The 16,701-nt window shown below is 55.7% G+C and overlaps 1 protein-coding gene and 1 long non-coding RNA gene across 9 annotated transcripts in view; one reads left to right on the top strand and one right to left on the bottom strand.

The window, feature by feature from the left end:
- Nucleotides 1-784: 784 nt before the first annotated feature.
- FOXP4 (forkhead box P4) overlaps nt 785-16,701 on the top strand; it is a 50,820-nt gene continuing 34,903 nt past the window's right edge. For 2 of the 8 annotated variants that reach the window (XM_053222831.1, XM_053222829.1), the window contains exon 1: nt 888-1,043. The gene's annotated coding sequence lies outside the window, so the exon portion shown is untranslated. Of the gene's footprint in view, nt 1,044-16,701 lie in introns of all 8 variants that reach the window. The other 6 variants (XM_053222827.1, XM_053222828.1, XM_053222826.1 and 3 more) reach the window with 6 other exon arrangements.
- LOC113598870 (uncharacterized) lies at nt 9,396-14,201 on the bottom strand. Its single transcript, XR_003419626.2, has 3 exons — nt 13,784-14,201; nt 10,355-10,419; nt 9,396-9,832 (listed from the first exon to the last, which is right to left on the bottom strand). It is a non-coding gene; the product is annotated as an uncharacterized LOC113598870 (long non-coding RNA).

Raw genomic sequence — 16,701 nt, 5'->3', positions numbered from 1 at the left:
GAGCCTCCTCGCCTCCCCCACCCCCGGGTCAGAAAGCTCACCTCCAGCCCCCACGCAGTGGCGAGCAGGGGGGAGGCCAGGAAGAACCCGGGCCGATACCGGCCCCGGGCTCCGAGCCCCCGGCCACTCCCCGCGCCGAGCGCAGCCCGCTGGGAACCAATGAACCGTGTGGGAGCAGGGCTCGGCCGTACCTCCAGACTCCAGGGAAAAGCTGGGGTTTGCCAAGCGCGCCACAGGATTCGCGAGGGCAGAGAGGATCCCTAGGGTCTCTCCACCTCCCGGCTTTCTCAGGTCCGCAGTCCCGTGTCTTCTCCCCAAGTCCCCACTTTCCTTCCCCTAAAGTTCGCTCCACGTGGTGTTCTCTCGCCCGCCGGGCGGCCTGGCCGGGTGAAAGCGGCTGCACCTGCTTTAGGCGAATTATGGTAGCGCTAGAAGTTGGTCTCCCCTCCCTCCGCCGCTCGCTCGCTCCCTCCTCCTCGGCTCTCCGCGCGCTCCCTCCTTCCCCCTCCACCCCGCGTCCCCCGCCCCCTCCCGCCCCGCCCGCGCGCCGCCCGCTCGCAGCCACTCGCAGCCCGGGCTCAGTCGCAGCCCCTCGGAGTCCAGAGCCGGCCGCCCCTGCGGACCGGACAGCGCGGCCGGCGCCCGGGACGGAGCCCCCAGCCCGCGAGGAGGGCGCGGCGCAGGCGGCGGCGGCGCGGCGGGGAGGAGCCCGGGCCGGAACCAGGGCTGGGCCGGGGGCGGGGACGCCGGGGTCCCGGAGCCCCGGAGCCGGAGCGAGCGAACGAGCGTCGCGGGAGGACCGGGAAGGAGGAGCACCGCCGGAGCGAGCCGAGCTGCCCACAAAGTGCGATGCCCCGGCGGGGCTAAGGCGCGCGGCGGCCGGCGCGGCGCGGAGGGAGGACGCCCGGGAGCTGCGCGGCGCCGGGCGGCGCGGAGGGGCAGCCCCAGCGGGCGGCGGCGGGCCCGGGCTGCGACCCGAGCGAGCCCCATGCCCCGCGCGGGCTGACGGGCCGGAGCCCGCACGGAGCGGCCGGGCCGGACAGGTAGGTGGCGGGCCGAGCCCGGGGACGCGGGTGGGGGCTGGGCCGGCGACCAGACCAACTCCCTAGCTCGCGCACTCTCTCCCCGCTCACTGGCTCACTTTGTGTTTGCAAACTGCCCGCCGGAGACGCGCCGGGCGCCGGGAGGAGCCGGGCCCAGGCCGGCGCACTTTGTTCCAGCCGGGGCCGGCTGCGGCGCCCTGACCCCGCGCCGCCACCACACCCCGCCCCCGGCCCGGGCCCCCGCGGCCCAGAGCCGCCTTGGGAACAGGTGGGGGCTGCTGCGCGGCGGCGGGAGGTGGGGGCAGCCGGAGGTCGGCTGGGGCGGGGGTGCTGGCTGGAAAGGCTACTGAGGCCCGCCCTTCCCCCCCAGAATCTGGGCCCCGCCCCCTCCCGGCCTAGCCGCTGGGAGTGGGGTGTAAGGGGGCGCGACCCCCCCCCCCGGTCCCCCGCCCGAGTCAAACAAAGAGTACTTCCCGGCCCGGACTTTCCAGAGCTGGGGAGGGAAGTGGTAGCGCCAGCTCCCCCAACCCCAGTCTGTCCAGCACTCCCCGAGACGCGCCGGAGGCAGATGGGGGGGGGGGGACCTCGGTGGCACCCGCCGCGTCGCCTCGAGTGAGAGGCAGACTTGTTTTTCTTGGGGTCGCACCTTGGAGGCTCCGGGGCCAGTCAACCCCTTTCCTCCATCGCTCGGTCAGCTCAGAGATTGAGCGGAAAACTTCTTGGGGACTTGAGAACGTCTGGAAACGGCCCCCGTGATTTTGTGCGCCTGTGCTGGAGGGCGGGGGACGGACCCGGCAGATACCTTTATTCACCGCATTTAGGGAGAACCACCCCCACCCCCCCTCCACCTCACCATGGTGGGGAGAAAGGGAGGATGGTAGCAGGGTTCTTTCCAGGGAAGAGGGTTCCCAAGTGACCAAGCCCAAGCGGGACGACCCCCCCCCCCCCCACGGACGCTTCTCTTTGACCGGCGGTCACCCCGTGGCGCTCTGGCCTCGCGCTCCCCATCAACGCCAAACAAACTAACTTGGAGCTGAGCCCGGGCAAAGCCTGTGGCGCTAGAATGCGGGGCTCCCTGAGCGACCCGGGGTCCCGGCCTCCCCGGCAAAGAACGGTGTGATTTCGCGGGACGCGGATTCTGAGACAGAGGCCCTAACAGCTGCGGATTCCTTCTCTACAATTGGGACACCTCGTGAACACGTCCGCGTCTCACCCAGACTATCTAGGTTGGGGGAAGATGATATGGGCATGCGGCCCCCCTGAGCCTGCAGAGCGACCGGCTCATCCCTTTTGCACCCCCGCTTCTCTTGCCAACCCTCGCCTGGTGGATTTCCTCCCTCACTGGGCGCCTGGGGTTTAAGGCGTCTGGAGATCACCGCGTGCCTCGCACCCTAGCACCGGATCTCCCTGCGGATTGGCCGCGGAGGCTGGAGCAGGGGTTCAGGTGGGGACCTGAAAGAGCAAACCGGAGTATGAAGCTGTCACGCAGTGTGGGGGGGGGGGGTTCCTGAGAAAGCCCAGGAGCGTTTTGGCCAATGCGGGTTTTTACTTGAACTTCATTCAACATCTTTATCCCCCCGGTTTAAAGCACCACCTGGATTGTCCCAGGGTGAGCTGTGTTGGGTCTGGGATTAAGGCCCCAGGAGTGAAGCTTGAGGGGCAGCTTGGGGTTGGAGCCAGAGACTGGCCAGGGTGCGCCATCTCCCACGCAGGAAGAAGGGGCAGCCGGCCATCTATATGGCGTGTAGCTGCTAGAGGGTTTGACCAGTCCCGCCGGGCAAATGGAGTGGGTAACCCAGGCTTGAACCCAGAAACTCACTTTCAGCAGAGAACTGGGACTGAACGCTTCCATGCTGAGCATTTCAAGCCCCTGAGTCTCCTGGTGAGCTAGCGGGTGGTCGCAGGGGCCGGAAGGCAGGGATGGCAGTGTCTCCAATGCCCCCCAGAGAGAGACACTGGCTTCAGACAGCCCCTATCCCAGACAAGCCTCGCATGCTACCCCCGCAGAAAATTGCTTTGGGGATGGGGGAGGTCTGCAGGCTGGCTTTGTTTTGTTTTAAACTTAAGAAACTTTGTCTTGCCGGGGGTTCTGGGGCTCTTTGTCACCTGGCAGGCTGGAGGGAGGGTCCCGAGACTGTTGTAGGCACCTGGACAGCTTGCTTGCTCTGGCTACCTTAGATCTGAGCCTCTCAAAAGCAGGGATGTGCCCTGGCGGGGGGGGGGGGGGGCGGATTCCCTATGGGGTGTTAGCCACTCTTGTCAACAGGGCAAGGTAGCATGGGGAGGAAGCGATTCTGTGGGTGCCCTGTCCCCCAGACATACTCAGGACCCCAATAGGATCTGAATCTCCTCCCAGACCCTCCGGCCACTACCTTACCCTGGTCCCAGCCTTAGCACTAAGTTAGGGGAGACCACAGGAACCTTCTCCTTTGGCACTAAGCCGTTGGGTCTCTGGGTGGGGTTTTCTATCCTTCTTCCAATCCTGGGCAGGTTTCCCAGGACTTATAGAATTGGGGAACCACTGAGTCCTGGGGAGAGAAAGGTCTGACACCAGTGCTGGGGTATGCCAGGGGTAGGGGCAGGTTGGGCTCAGCTTGTGACAGCCCCTGTCCCTTTGTGGGGGTGCCCTTCTCACACCTACACACCAACACCCCCGCCCCCTTTCCTCCGCCTTTGGCCAGAAACTTCCTTTCTGGCTGCCGGCAGGTAGGTCCCTTCTTGCCAGGAATGTGCATATCCTGCTGGGCCCCTACTCCAAACACACCTCTTCCTTAGGGGGAAGAAAGCCCGGAGGAGGTGGGGGTGGGGGGCTTCCTTCGATGCAGTAATACCCTAAGTGTTTGCTGAGCCCCCCTACTCTGTCCGGCAGGTCCCAGGCTGGGCACTAGAGTGCCGAAGCCGTGAAGGCTGGGGTCTGCTCTCTGATCCTCATATTGTCAGGGTAGGAGAGACAGGTAAGGTATCACATCAGGGAGAGGAGAGTGGGAGCAGGGTGTCTGTTTCAGAGGAGAGGTGTGAGACGTGAGGGGAAGGAGGGGTCATTTCCTCAAGAAGACTTCCCTGCTCCGCCGGCCGGGTCTGGCAATGGCTGCACCCGCCTTTCCTACATCCTAACCCTTCACTACACCACCCCACCGTCTTGGTGGTTTGCTTGTCTCTCCCGCTGAAATCCAGGCCCCTCCACACCTATCCTGAGCACAGCGTCTTTACTTTCCTACTAGCCTAAACTGTGCAAAATACTAATTTCTTCTACCCAAGGAGCTCCACGCCATGTCCCTTCATGATCTTAGAACTCTCCCAGCTTCCCTAGACCAAGGCCAGGCAGATGCCACTTTTGACAGGATTCCATTGGCTGAAATGGTTTCCTTGGACTTGGTTCCAGAACTCTGGATCCCAGGGCAAGGAACTCAGGGCCTGCCCAGGGCAGACCATGGGTCAGAGTGGAAAAGGCTTTGGAACTGGCCAGCAGTGACGGGACTCTGGGGAACTCAATTAAGCTCTTGGAACCTCAGTTTGCTTATGTGTAAAGTGGGTCAATAATATCCACCTTAGACGATCCTTTTGGGAGTCGAACGGGAGAGTGTATGTAAAATCTGTACCACGGTGCCTGGCACATGGTAGCGCTGACCAACGGTGACTTTTATCATTAGATTCCCAGCACCGCCAGCCTGCACAGTGGACAGCATGTTGGAAATGCTTGAGTTTTAACCTCCATCTCATGGGCTGGGAAAATGAAGCCCAGAGAGAAGAAGCAACTTGTCTGATGTTCCACAGCGAATAAAATATGGGGCTCCCAACTCCTGGTGTAGCCAGTACGGCTTGGGGCTCTGCCGTGGGGAAGGGAGAAAGGAGGGGATGCGGAGGGCCTGTCAACTCCCCCCTCACTCCTTTACAAACTCAGGCCTGGGCCGCCCCTCTCCCCTCCGGTGACAAGGCTATGTTCTCTTCTCCTGCCTTCCCTTTAAGCGGGGAGGGTCTAGGTTCAGAATCTGGCATTTCCCACCCACACACAACCCTGGAACAGTCCAGTCATACATTACCCCCCACCCCCCACCATGCCCTTTTAAGGTGCTCATAGAGACAAATAAGAAACGGGAGGGAGAATTCCCCCGGGGTGTAGAGGAGGAAAAAATGGCTGGCACCATCTCTCTCCAAAAAGGGAGACTTCTGGGGCTTGGAACCCTAGCCTACACAGTCTTCTGGAAGTTTGGCCACCCATCTGAGATCAATTTGGGACCTACTATGGATGGATCATCTCAAAGAAGCAAAAAGAAACTTCAACTTAAAGCTTCTGGCTTTTTGCACTGCCTTACTGGATTGTCCGTGGGAACGCATACCTTCTTTACCCATTGCCAGTCCCACCTTGCCAGGATCACAGCAGGAAGGAACCCTGTGACTCCAAACCTTGTGGCTGCCGATGCAGTGGTCTGGGCAGGTCCCTCAGGAGTCTGAGCTCGGGGCATGCCTGCCTGAGCTAGAAATCTAGAGCTCCCAGCACAGAAAGTGCACATGTAGACAGGGCCATGGGATGTTGGGCTGTGAGACCAAGCGTCCTGTGCCTTGAGGGGGCCATCCAGGCCTGGGTCTCGTGGAGGCCTTCCTTCCCTCGATCCTTGTCCCAAATCTCCTTTCTGGGCCTTTGCCAGGCTGTCCCTCAGTCCAGGGCCTCCCAGCACCTTCTCCCCACCCTGACCAGAACCATGCAGCCTGGGCCCAGAATCTCAGTAGCTCTGCTGACCTCACCGGTCATCCTGTGCCCATCCTCTGCCCAGCTGGAGCCTCTAGAGCTGGGACCTGAGGGCCATTGGGCTCACTGGTGGTACTGGACACAGGTAAATAATGTTTTCTCTCCCACTCAGAACTGATTCCGATGGCACCTGACCTGGGCTGCCGGGCAAATGGGGGCGAGACGGTGGGTTTTCCTCAGACAGTAAGAGTGGAGTGGGTAGAATAGCGACCCTCTGGCATTTGTTCAAGGTAGGTGGAAGTTACCTAGAATTCTCACTGACAGCAAAGGAGGGACAAATGATGGTGACTAGAAGGCAGGTGACTCAGGGAGTCCTGGTCTCCACTCCACAAACATTGTGGAGCACTTACTGTGTGCAGTGGCAAGCAAGAGGGTCGAGGGGAAGAGGTGACTCGGTCGTGGCAACTTGGAAAATCAGAAATGGAGCAGGTGCCCCAGGGCTGATCTTGCAGATAGGGACTGTTGTGCTCTGGTCCTGATGCCCCCCAGGGGCGGCCAGCTGCCTGCGTTGGCCTGGGAGAGCCCTCAGGAGGGCTGCACTGTGTGAAGGGGAACTGGAGTGGGGGTGGGTGGGAGAGGGGGGCTCCCATTCTTATTTCCTCAACCCAGTGAGCTCCCTCCGATTGGGTCCCCCAGCTCTGGAGCCCACCCTTCCGGGAGACCGAGGCTGAAAGAAAGTGGTCCAAAAAAAGGGTAGCAGTGTACTTCCTCCTTTCTTTCAAAAGTGCCCTGGGCAGATGTGCATCCGCACCCTGCAAGGAAGGGCGTGCGCAAATCTGGGGAGAGATTTGGGGGAAAGATTGAATGGCAGGATTTGTGGGACACCCAGGGAGTGGCTGCAGCTGTAAGCACTTAGGGAGCAAAGCCGGAGCGCTGGAGAAGCTCCCTATCTTCTCAAGGCTTCCATACCACTGGATTGGAGCAGGAGGCGCTTGGGAGGGTCGGGTCTTGTTAAGGATGTAGCGTTGGTCCTCTTGGGAGAATCCCTCCTTTAGGAAGCCTCTGGGATATCTGCCCCACCCCCCACAACCCCTGAGAGCCAGGGCTACTGGTCTCCCCTCCCCAGCTCAGCACGCTTGCTTTGGGTTGCTTGCCTCCCCAGCCTTTTCCTGAGCTTCTGCGAGCGCATCAGTGCAAGTTGCAGGAAGCTCCTTAATCTCTTAGACCTGAGCTCGGGGATGCAGCATGGAGAAAGAGCCTGGGGCACGGGGCCCACTCCGCCCAGGGCCTGGGGGTCTAGGGAACGTTGGAAGGGGGGCTGCTTGTCTTTTAGCCCCTGGGAGGGCGGCCTGTGCCCGCGTGCTGCACTCTATTCTCTTGGCGATGACTTCGCAGGTCTGGGTGGTAAACAAGGTCTGTATTCACCAGTCGTCACACTGCTACCAGCTTCCTAATTCCCTCTAAGACCTTAGGCATGGCCAACTTCTCTCTGGGCCTCAGCTTTCCTAACTGCACAGAGGACGAGGGATCACCCGTGGGCTCCTCTCCCGGGCCTCTGCAGGCCGAAACTGCGGTTGGGCATGGGGCAGAGAAGAGACTGGAAGGTCTCAGTGCACTCCCCCTTTGTTCCCGCGCCCAGAGCCTGCTGCCTCTGCCACTCTTTCCCAAAAGGGGCGCTGTGGAACATGGGGCAGGCGACCCGAGGCCCAGTCAGGTCTCCTCCTTCCCAATTAGGCAGCGGAGCCTGATTAAAAGGGGGTGCTGCCCGCCCCCCCTCCTGCCCGATCTCCATCGACGAGATTTCCCTTCATCAGAATCTCACATCCTCCAGAAATTAATTTGATGCCTCTTGTTATCAATTAATTGAATCTCGTTGGGAGAGAGAGCTCAGCAAGGCAGGCTGCAGCTTGGCCCTTGTATGCTGCCGTTCTGCCCTCCCCCTCACATCAGGACAGCCTCTCCCCCCCCCCCCCCTCCATTTCTCTGTTTCTGCCTTGCTTTTATTCCACTTATTTTCTAAAACCACCGCTGGGAACCCTTTTGCCCAGTTTGGCTTGGATGGTACCCATGGACTGGACACTCCCTGGGCTTCACCCTTTCTGAGCTGGGGAGGGGGATAGGTCCTCTCTCCTGGGCCCTGTTCCGCCCCTCCTTAAATCAACAAAACCTCACCCTTTGGGAATTTGGCCCTGACCCTGACCCTGACCCTGTGCACTCCAGGGGCTGCTGGTGAGAAACTTGGAGAGGAGGACTGGGGGAGGGAGAACTAGGGACAGACTCCAAGGAGCTTCTCCCACTAGACACCCACACCCTAGATGGGGGAGGGAACACTGGAGGACCAGGCTAGGGACATGTCAGCCATCAGGATTTTGTTCATTCATCTTTTTTTAGAAGAGGCAGTTAGGAGCTATTGCCCCTGCTAGAGCCGATCACTGTAGGGGGCGAGGGCACAGATGTGTGCTACCTCCTGGCTGCCCAAGAGCTGAGGCAGGCATCTGAAGGAACAAGAAGGTAAATGGAAGGTGAAAGAGGAAGGTTCTAGAAGACATCCCTATCTGGGAGGGGGCTGTGGCAGGTACAGGGTACAACTAAGTGGTCACCAGACCCTGACTGAGGAGCCGGGCCTTGCCATTTCACATACTTTCTTGTTCTGATCCTCATAACACCCCTGAGAGATCCTCTAGGCAGTGATACGCGTTACTCTGAATTGGCGAGCGAGGGACCCGGGGGTAGAGTGGAAATGTAACTTGCCCAGGGCCAGTTAAAAACGGATGGTGGGGGACAATTGTCCTGTTTTCTACCATGGCGGGAATTATGGGGTCTTGTGTCTCCAGGAGCCTGTTTGAAGCTAAAACCAGCCCATCCCTGCCCAGGTGAGCCTGTCTGTGAAAGTCATCATCACCCTCTTCCCTGTCCCCCAAACTTATTTACTTTTTGTTGGGGAGAGGGGAGACTCTCTTCCAAGAATGGAATCTCAGGTGGGGACTAGAGAAGAACTAGGCATAAGTCACCTTTCTGGAACTCATTTGGAACAGGGAAAGAGGTGAGGAAGGATGCTGAATCTTATGTATTCGGATGTGGCTGTGTTTTAGATGCCCCTTGAGTTGGTACCCAAGATCCCTGTAAATGCCACACCTAAATATCGTGAGGGGAGACAGAGAGAGGGCCCAGGGCCTGTCAGGGACAGGTTAGGCCTAAAGCAGTCAAGGCCCCAGGAAGGGCCAGACCAGTGATCTGTCCCAGGCTGGCCAGAGCCCCTCCTTTGCTCACGGGAGCCCCCTGGTGCCAAGGGCACTACCAGAACCAGGCTCCAGATGGCCACTCAGGCCCTGGATGAGTCGCCCCCACCCCTTAACCAGCAGGCCCCCCCACGTAAGACGTCACTATTTAATTAGCCATCTCTGATTAACCAAACTTGGCATTCGGCTTCTCTTGCCCTCATCTTTCCCAGCTCCGAATCAATGGCTTTGATATGCTAATTAGGGAGTAATTTAATTTCAAAAGGCCGCAATTAACAAGGGTGTTGTGGACATGCTGTAGTTAAGCGGAGTAATCTAATTTGCATTAGTAACAAGCAGGGACTAATTAGAAGCTTAATTAGACACTTAGATGGCTCTTATGTTTACTTTCTTAATGAGATGGAGTGGGATCTTTGGTTCTCTTTCTTTTTCTTTCTTCCTTTTTTTTTTTTTTTTTTCCATTGTTAATTCTTCCTCTTGGTCTGGTTGTAGAAAGGAGTGTTGAGGGAGGCCACCTTGCTAGGGCCTGGTGGAAGCATTTTAGGGCCAGAGCCAGGGGAGAAAGTCCACTGTGCAGGGGTGGGTGGGTGGCAATGGTGAGGAAAGGTTCAGATCCCAGGGAGATTGCAGAGTGACTGCCCCAAGCGAGGCTTGCGGCTTCTGAGGTGGGAGTCAGGAGAAGAGCACTGGTTTGGGAGTCAGAAGAGCTGTAGGATTTCAGTTTGGCTCAGACTTCTAGCAGCCAGGTGACCTCGTCAAGTCACTAGGCATCTTCAAAGAATGGTTCCTTCGTCTGTCAAATGCATGCCAGATTGTATGAAGACGAGAGATGACAGGGGTGTGGGAAAGGGCTTCCAAGGACTCTGCGAGTGGAATGGTTGTTATTAAAATAAAATAGAGTCACAGATTTTGTGCCCAGTCTTCACTTCCTTGTGACTCAGCTTAGAAGTCACCTCCCACCTGAGGAGCCTTCCCAGAGTAGGCTTCCCTGGAGCATTCCCTCCAGGCACCCATAGCCAGGCCCCCCCCCCCCCCCCCCCCCCCCGTGTCAATTTAACATAACATTTGTAAAGTTGTGTGTAGTATAGAGCAGAGGTTCTCAACCCTGGCTGCAGTTGAAGTTTAGAATACTTGGAAAAGATTTTAAAATTATCCACGCCTGGGTCCCACACCCCAGAGTCCAATTTAATTGATCCAGGGTGGAGCCTAGGTACTGTTTTTGTTTTGTTGTTGTTGTTTTAACACCCTGTTTGCCCGCATGTCTCCCTTTCTCCTCCACCAACTGGTAAGCCCCGCAAAAGCAAGGGCTGTGCTTTCTTCCCTCCATATGCCCAGACCCCCCTGTGTTCAGAGGGCCACCAGCCAGCTGTACCCTGTCAACTCACCCAGACTTGACAGTGTTGCGTTTTGAGAACTTTATACAGGATCTGAGAGTCTTCTGGAGACAGACCTGAGGAAAATGGAGGGAAAATGCTGAAAAGGTGAGGGGCTTATAAGTCCTCCAGGATATGGGTGCATTGCTGAAGGGAGGATAAAATTGGTACCAAGTTTTTGGACATCAAGTGGGGAACAAATGCATTAACAGCCTTAAAAAGAGGCAGTTCTACCTAAACATATATCGTAAACAAATAGTTAGAAATGTAGAGTATTCCGTTCACAGAAGGGTGTTTATTGCAGAGTCATAGTAAAAAAAAAAAAAAATTGGTAACGGTCTAGATATCCAACTCTGGGCGATTGGCTAACTAAGTTCTGGAACACGCAGCCCATTCGAGCAACTATGTGGCCACTAAAAACTGTTGCTTAAAATATTTGATGTCATGTGGAAATGGTTATGATAGTAAGTGGTGAGTGGAAAAATAGGAAAATTCAAACCATGTACAGATTATGACCCCAATTTCACTTTTTAAATGTTTATATGCCAAAGAGGGTGAACACGAAGAGAAGGGGTAGATCCCAACAGGCCAGCTCCCTGGGTGGCAGAATTATGGGTACGACTTTTTTTTCTTTGTACTTTTTTTTCCCCCTCTTCAAAATTTTCTACCAAAGTGTCTGTTACTTTTACGATTGGGAAATAAAGTTATTTGAAACTCGGAGAACTTGGAACAGCCCAGGATGGTGGCTCACCTTCCAAATCACAGAGGCTCGTTGCCGCCTTTTAGAGAGGCATGTCCTCACCCTGCCACCTGCACAAAACTCCTCGGGCCCTGAAGTTTTGTGCTGAGAGGTCTTGAATGGTCGCTAACATTGGGGCAGGTGGCTGCTAGTGTGTCATTTAGGGAGAGTCGCGAAGTACAGGCAGGACATGGGCTTGGAGAGGGATTAAGCTTTTTCTGGAACCCAGGAGAGCCCCCATCTTCTTGGGGGGAATTGGCTTAGTCATAAAGCCAGGTAGTGACGGGACTCACATCATTCTTCTCTGGTTTGGGGACCCATTTTGGAACTATAGAGACATTCTCACCCATGGGCCCTACCTCACTTTCCTCAAATGCTGAACCAAGAGCTGTGGTAAGGGGATGGGCTCATAATCCATAGCCCACTCAGAGTTGAGTTGTAGCAGGTCCTTCTGGGCCCCCATAATTATACTAACTACCCTTCTCTGAATGCCTTCTTCCTGCAGTGTATTTTATTTCATATCACAGCAACCCTGAAAGGAAGGCTTATTGGTATTAGCCCCAAATCAGGAAACCAAGGCTCAGACTGGTGACCTCACTGCTCAGTGCTCTCATTACAAAGATAATAAGAGACCAGAAAAGGGCCAGCAGGTAGGATGGCAAATGAGTGGCTAGCAAAGGAGGGCCAAGGCCAAAGGTGGCTGCTGCCTGAACGAACCCTCAGCTCTTCCGGTAGCCTGAGCCAGTAGGCTTTGGGGGCCTGAGCTGAATGAGGGAGGGGGATCCCGGGGCCTTTGGATGACAAATTGGGAAGCATCCTTCAGTTACTTGTAAGGTCAGTGCTTATTGCTCTGAAAAGCCCTCTGCTTTATGTCCCTGACACAAGTAAGATCTGATAGTAGGACAGCTAGAAAAAAAGGAAAAGAAAGAAGGAAATATAAGCTGTCTTCATGCTCTGTTCCCTGTGGTACCCACGTCTTTTTATGTAATCTAGCAGTATGTCCATTTCAAGGACTTGTAGCTCTGGAGAAGTCTGAAACTGGCAACCTCTCTTATAAAATAAGGGCCTTTGCATATGCTGTTTCCCCTGCATTCAGTGTACACTTCGCCTGGCCAACACCTACTCATCTCTCATTTCTGAGCATAAATGCCATTTCCTTAAAAAGAAGGCCTTCCTTGCGCCGCCCCCGCCCCGTTTAAATTAGATTCCCCTGTTTATTCCCTGTACTCAGCATTTGATAGAACCTACTTTATTTGAGCCTATCTATTTATTTGCATCCTTATTTATCATCTGCCTCCCCTCAAGGGAACCATAAGGCCCAGCATAGAAGGTCTGCATACTCAGAGCGTGGCACGCTGTAGGCATTTACCTATATGTGGAACCAGTGAACGGATGGAGGGTCATTGCTGGTGAAATACGCCCCAGGCCATCCACCGGAAGAGAGAGAAGAACTCCGTTCATGGCCAAAACTCTACTAGTGGCTAAATGTTCAAAATGACAAATGCCTGGGGCCCCTGGGTGGCCCAGTTGGTTAAGGGTCCAACTCTTGATTTTGGCTCAGGTCATGATCTCATGCTCTCTCTCAAAATAAATTTAAAAATTAAAAAAACAAAAGAAGGGGAAATTCTGGAAAAAAAAAAAAGACAAATGCTAGATTTACCTAGTAAAAAGGGGTGCGGGGAGTAGGACCCCCGTTATTACAAGTTGCCCTCGGAGCATCTAGGACACTACGCTGGCCACTACTGTACCGGCTTGTTCACGATTTTTATTTTTTATTTTTTAAAAACTGTTTTTTAACATTTATTTATTTTTGAGAGAGCGTGAGCAGGGGAGGGGAAGAGAGAGAGGGAGACACAGAATCTGAAGCAGGCTCCAGGCGCTGAGCTGTCAGCACAGAGCCCGACGTGGGGCTCGAACCCACAAACCATGAGATCATGACCTGAGCCGAAGTCAGGCGACTGAGCCACCCAGGCACCCCTTGTTCAAGATTTTTAAACCTGCAAAGGGCAGGGACCAAATTCCAGGTTCCTTCCTGAAAAATAGATCCTCACTGTTTGTCTTCTTTTTATTTATTTTTTTTTAAAGTAAGCTCTTTACCCATTGTGGGTCTCGAACTCACTACCCTGAGATCAAGAGTCACATGCTCCACCAACTGAGCCAGTTAGGTGCTGCCCTCATTGTCTGTCTTAAGCAGGCACTAAATCCCTATTGAATGAATAAATGGCCTTGGAGACGGATCATCTCATTTTGGCCACCAGGCAGCTCATAAACTAAAGTCAGTGGCCATCATCGGGGACACCTGTTGTCTTGGATGAGCAGCCTCAACATTTAAGTGGAAACTTTTTAGAAATGAAAATTCTCAGGCTGGGTCCCAATCTACTGAATCAGAAACTCTGGGCCTGTGGCCCAGTAATCTGTGTTCTAACAAGCCCACCTAGGTAATTCTGATGTATTCAAGTTTGAGATCCTCTGGCTTAAGGTTTTGGTCCATTCGTTCTCCCTTTCTACTACCCAGTGACATTGTATTTTAAGAAGCTTCATCCGCCTTTTATTGCAGTCTGCTTCCTGACCTTCCTTGGAAGCTGATAGGGGTGTACATTGTAAATAGATAGCTGCATCTAGTCTAGTTTTCCCCGTTATACAGAGGAGAAAAGAGGGGAATGAACTTGGCCCAAGTCACACAGCAAGTTAGTGATACAGACCTGGGGCTAAGATGCCGGGTTTCCCAACTTCCAGTCTCAGGCTTTCAGCTGTCTCTCCGCCTAGGTTATGGGTTTGCGGAGCGCTGGAAACCGTGTGTACTTATTTCATCTCAAACCGCCACCATTGCTATGGGTACAGGTTACCTGTGGTCACGCCCCCACCGGTTTTGCTCGGATTAAAGCTAGGAGTGCCTCCTCGGGCTGTCCAGCTTCGCGCATGCACGTGTGCGCTGGGGTCTGCCCCGCCCCCTTCCCTCCCTCCCTCCCTCGCGGGTAAACTCCGGGCATCCATCAGTCTGTTAATTGCACTAATTAGAGATCGCGGAGGTGTTAATTGGAAAACCCTGGTATTGTGCCTGTTTGGGGAAGAAAACGTCAATAAAAATTAATTGATGAGTTGGCAGGGCGGGCGGCGCGGGTTCACTGCGAGGCACAGGGTGTCGTGGCAAATGTTACCGCTCAGATTAAGCGATTGTTAATTAAAAAGCTACGGTAATTAATACTCCCTTCACCATATGTGCCCGCGGGAAAGGCACAAAGGTTTCTCCGCGTGTGGGGCTCCCTGTCCCTCTTCGAAGGTCTCACCCCAAAACACCCTAGTCCTTGGGTTCTCCTTTTAGCCACAAGGTGGGTAGAACTCCTCACTTCCGGCCTGGGAGGGGACAAGGTGGACCAGGAAAGTTACAAGGAGGCCTCCCTTGTTAAGTGCCCCCTGGGGTTCTTCGAAGGGCCAGGAGCCTCAGGGGAAGTGGGAGCCCCCAGGGGCCCGCTGCCTCCCCCAGAGAGGAAGAGAAGGCTGCGGCTTTGACCCAGCTTCCTTCCTTCCTTCCTTCCTTCCGACAATGTCTGGGGGAGCTTCAGGGCTTGGCCCCAGGCTGAGGTGCCCGGGTTCCCCAAGGGGTTCCCTGAGAGAAAGGAGACAGGGAGCTGCCTAAGGGCGGGACTAGAGAACCAGAGAGAAATCCTAGGCCACATAAAACAACCCAGCCTGAGTCGCTTTCCCCTGCCCCCAACACGTGGTAGAAGAGGGGTCAGGGAAGGCGGAGGGTGGGGGATGAGGGCCCCATGTTTAGCGAATCCTAGAAAGATCTAATTTCCCCCTTACTTGCTGTGCGAAGGAGGAAAGACCAACCCAGTGACTTGGGCAAGGGGCAGTGACTTGCCCAAGGTCACAGAGCTGGCCCTTGAAACCAGATGGTCTCCTTCCCAGAGCTTCTCTCCTCATCTGCAGGTGTCTGCTGCTCTTTGCTGAGGAAACGGGTGACTGGGGGAGGAGTGTGTGGAGAGAGAGGGAAGGGGTAGAGTGAAAAAAAGAGGGAGCCCTTGGAGGGGGCCCCCCACCCCATTACCAGAGGAGGAAGCTCAGGTTGACGTTGGGTGGAGCCCTTCTTTGGGTGAGGGACCACAGCTGTAATTCAAATGGACCCTTGGTGGCTCCCACCGGCCCTAGAACACTGTGGCTTCAGGTGCACCTGCTGGAAGAGGGAGTTTTACTCCTGGAGCTTCAAAGTTAGATAAGACCTTCAAGACCACCTCTCCATGCAGAGAGGGGGAAATTGAGCCCCAAAGGAAGAGGAAGGCAAAGGTTTCATAGCTGGTTGTGGCTGAGCCCAGGCCCCTCCCTTCTTAGCCCGAGTCCGGGCTCTCTGGGCATTGCTGTAAAGGCCTGCGTCTGCACCCCGTGCCTGGCTGTCTGGCCCTCTGAGCCTGCTCACCCACCGTGCAGGGAACACCCCAGTGCTGTTGCAATGCCCAGCGGAGAAATGGGCAGGAGGCATGAGGCTGCTGGTGTGCTCATCTTCAGAGGGCAGGGTGTCCCAGGGTAGAGGAGGTGAGGTTGCGGAGATACAGGGAACACGTGCAGGTTTGGGTGTATGTTGGTGGGCGGGTGGGAGCATGGAAGGAGGTGAAAGCCCCGGGAGAGGGCAGAGCGTGCCACATGGGAATTAATGCCATTCATACACCCTGCGGAAATGACTTTTCAAATGCATATAATCTCAAGCATGCAAATGAGAGGCTTGCTTCACCCTGTTTAATATGAATGATCGGCCCCTGAATAGCTATTATTACACGCCACATTGCAGCAATTATGTTGTTCACTGGGTGTCGCTCTGTTCCCCCCCCCCCCCATAAAAAGACGGAAAAGAAAGGGACACCTCTGTTAGGAGCCTCCTTCCTTTTTTCTCCCTTTTTCCAAACTTGCTGTCTGATCTACAACTTTATACTGTGTGTGTGCGTGAGTGCTGGAAGGGGGGGCACTCTCCTTTACCCCAGGGAAAGTGCTGGATTCTCTTTCCTTTCTCCTTTGCACACACACACACACCCCTGAGGCTCTAGTCTTTGTCCCCTGGGGCCCAGGAGTTCTCAGATCTCAGAGAAGCTAGACTTGGAATCAAGGCAGGCAGCTGCTCTCCACCCCGAGCAGGGCCAGGATTGGGGGAGAGGAAGCAGAGTGGGCCTCTGCTGTCTCCCCATCCCCCTTATGTGTAGCTGGGGCCCAGGCCTGAGTGGGGGAAGGTGCTCTGTAGGCCGATGGCAGGGATCAGGGTGGGTGGCTCGGAGGAGGGGGCTGGGGCCCTGTGCTCTGACGGGTGGAGGATGGCGCCCACCCCATCCATCATTTGGCAGCCACTGGCCCTCGGGCTGACATGGCCATTAAGGCCTGGGACCAAGTGCTCAATCTCTTCCGAACCATCGCCCCCAACCTCACCCTCGCCCCTGGCCCACCTCCTCTCAGAACTCAGGAGTGAGACCAGCCACTGGGGGTGGGCGCTGGGGAGACAAGCCCTTGGAAACACACAGAAATGCACAAACATGGGACACGCTAACAGCACAGGGTCACCCAGGAAGCCACACAGATCCATCCACTAGGACAAAGAAACCTAGAGTCACAGATGGAGAGGGGCCACAAGAGCAGC

This window comes from Acinonyx jubatus, chromosome B2 (genome assembly GCF_027475565.1).
Source record: "Acinonyx jubatus isolate Ajub_Pintada_27869175 chromosome B2, VMU_Ajub_asm_v1.0, whole genome shotgun sequence".
Lineage (NCBI taxonomy): Eukaryota > Metazoa > Chordata > Mammalia > Carnivora > Felidae > Acinonyx > Acinonyx jubatus.
The sequence above is the reverse complement of the archived record's forward strand: the minus strand, read 5'-3'. Positions and strand labels throughout refer to the sequence as shown.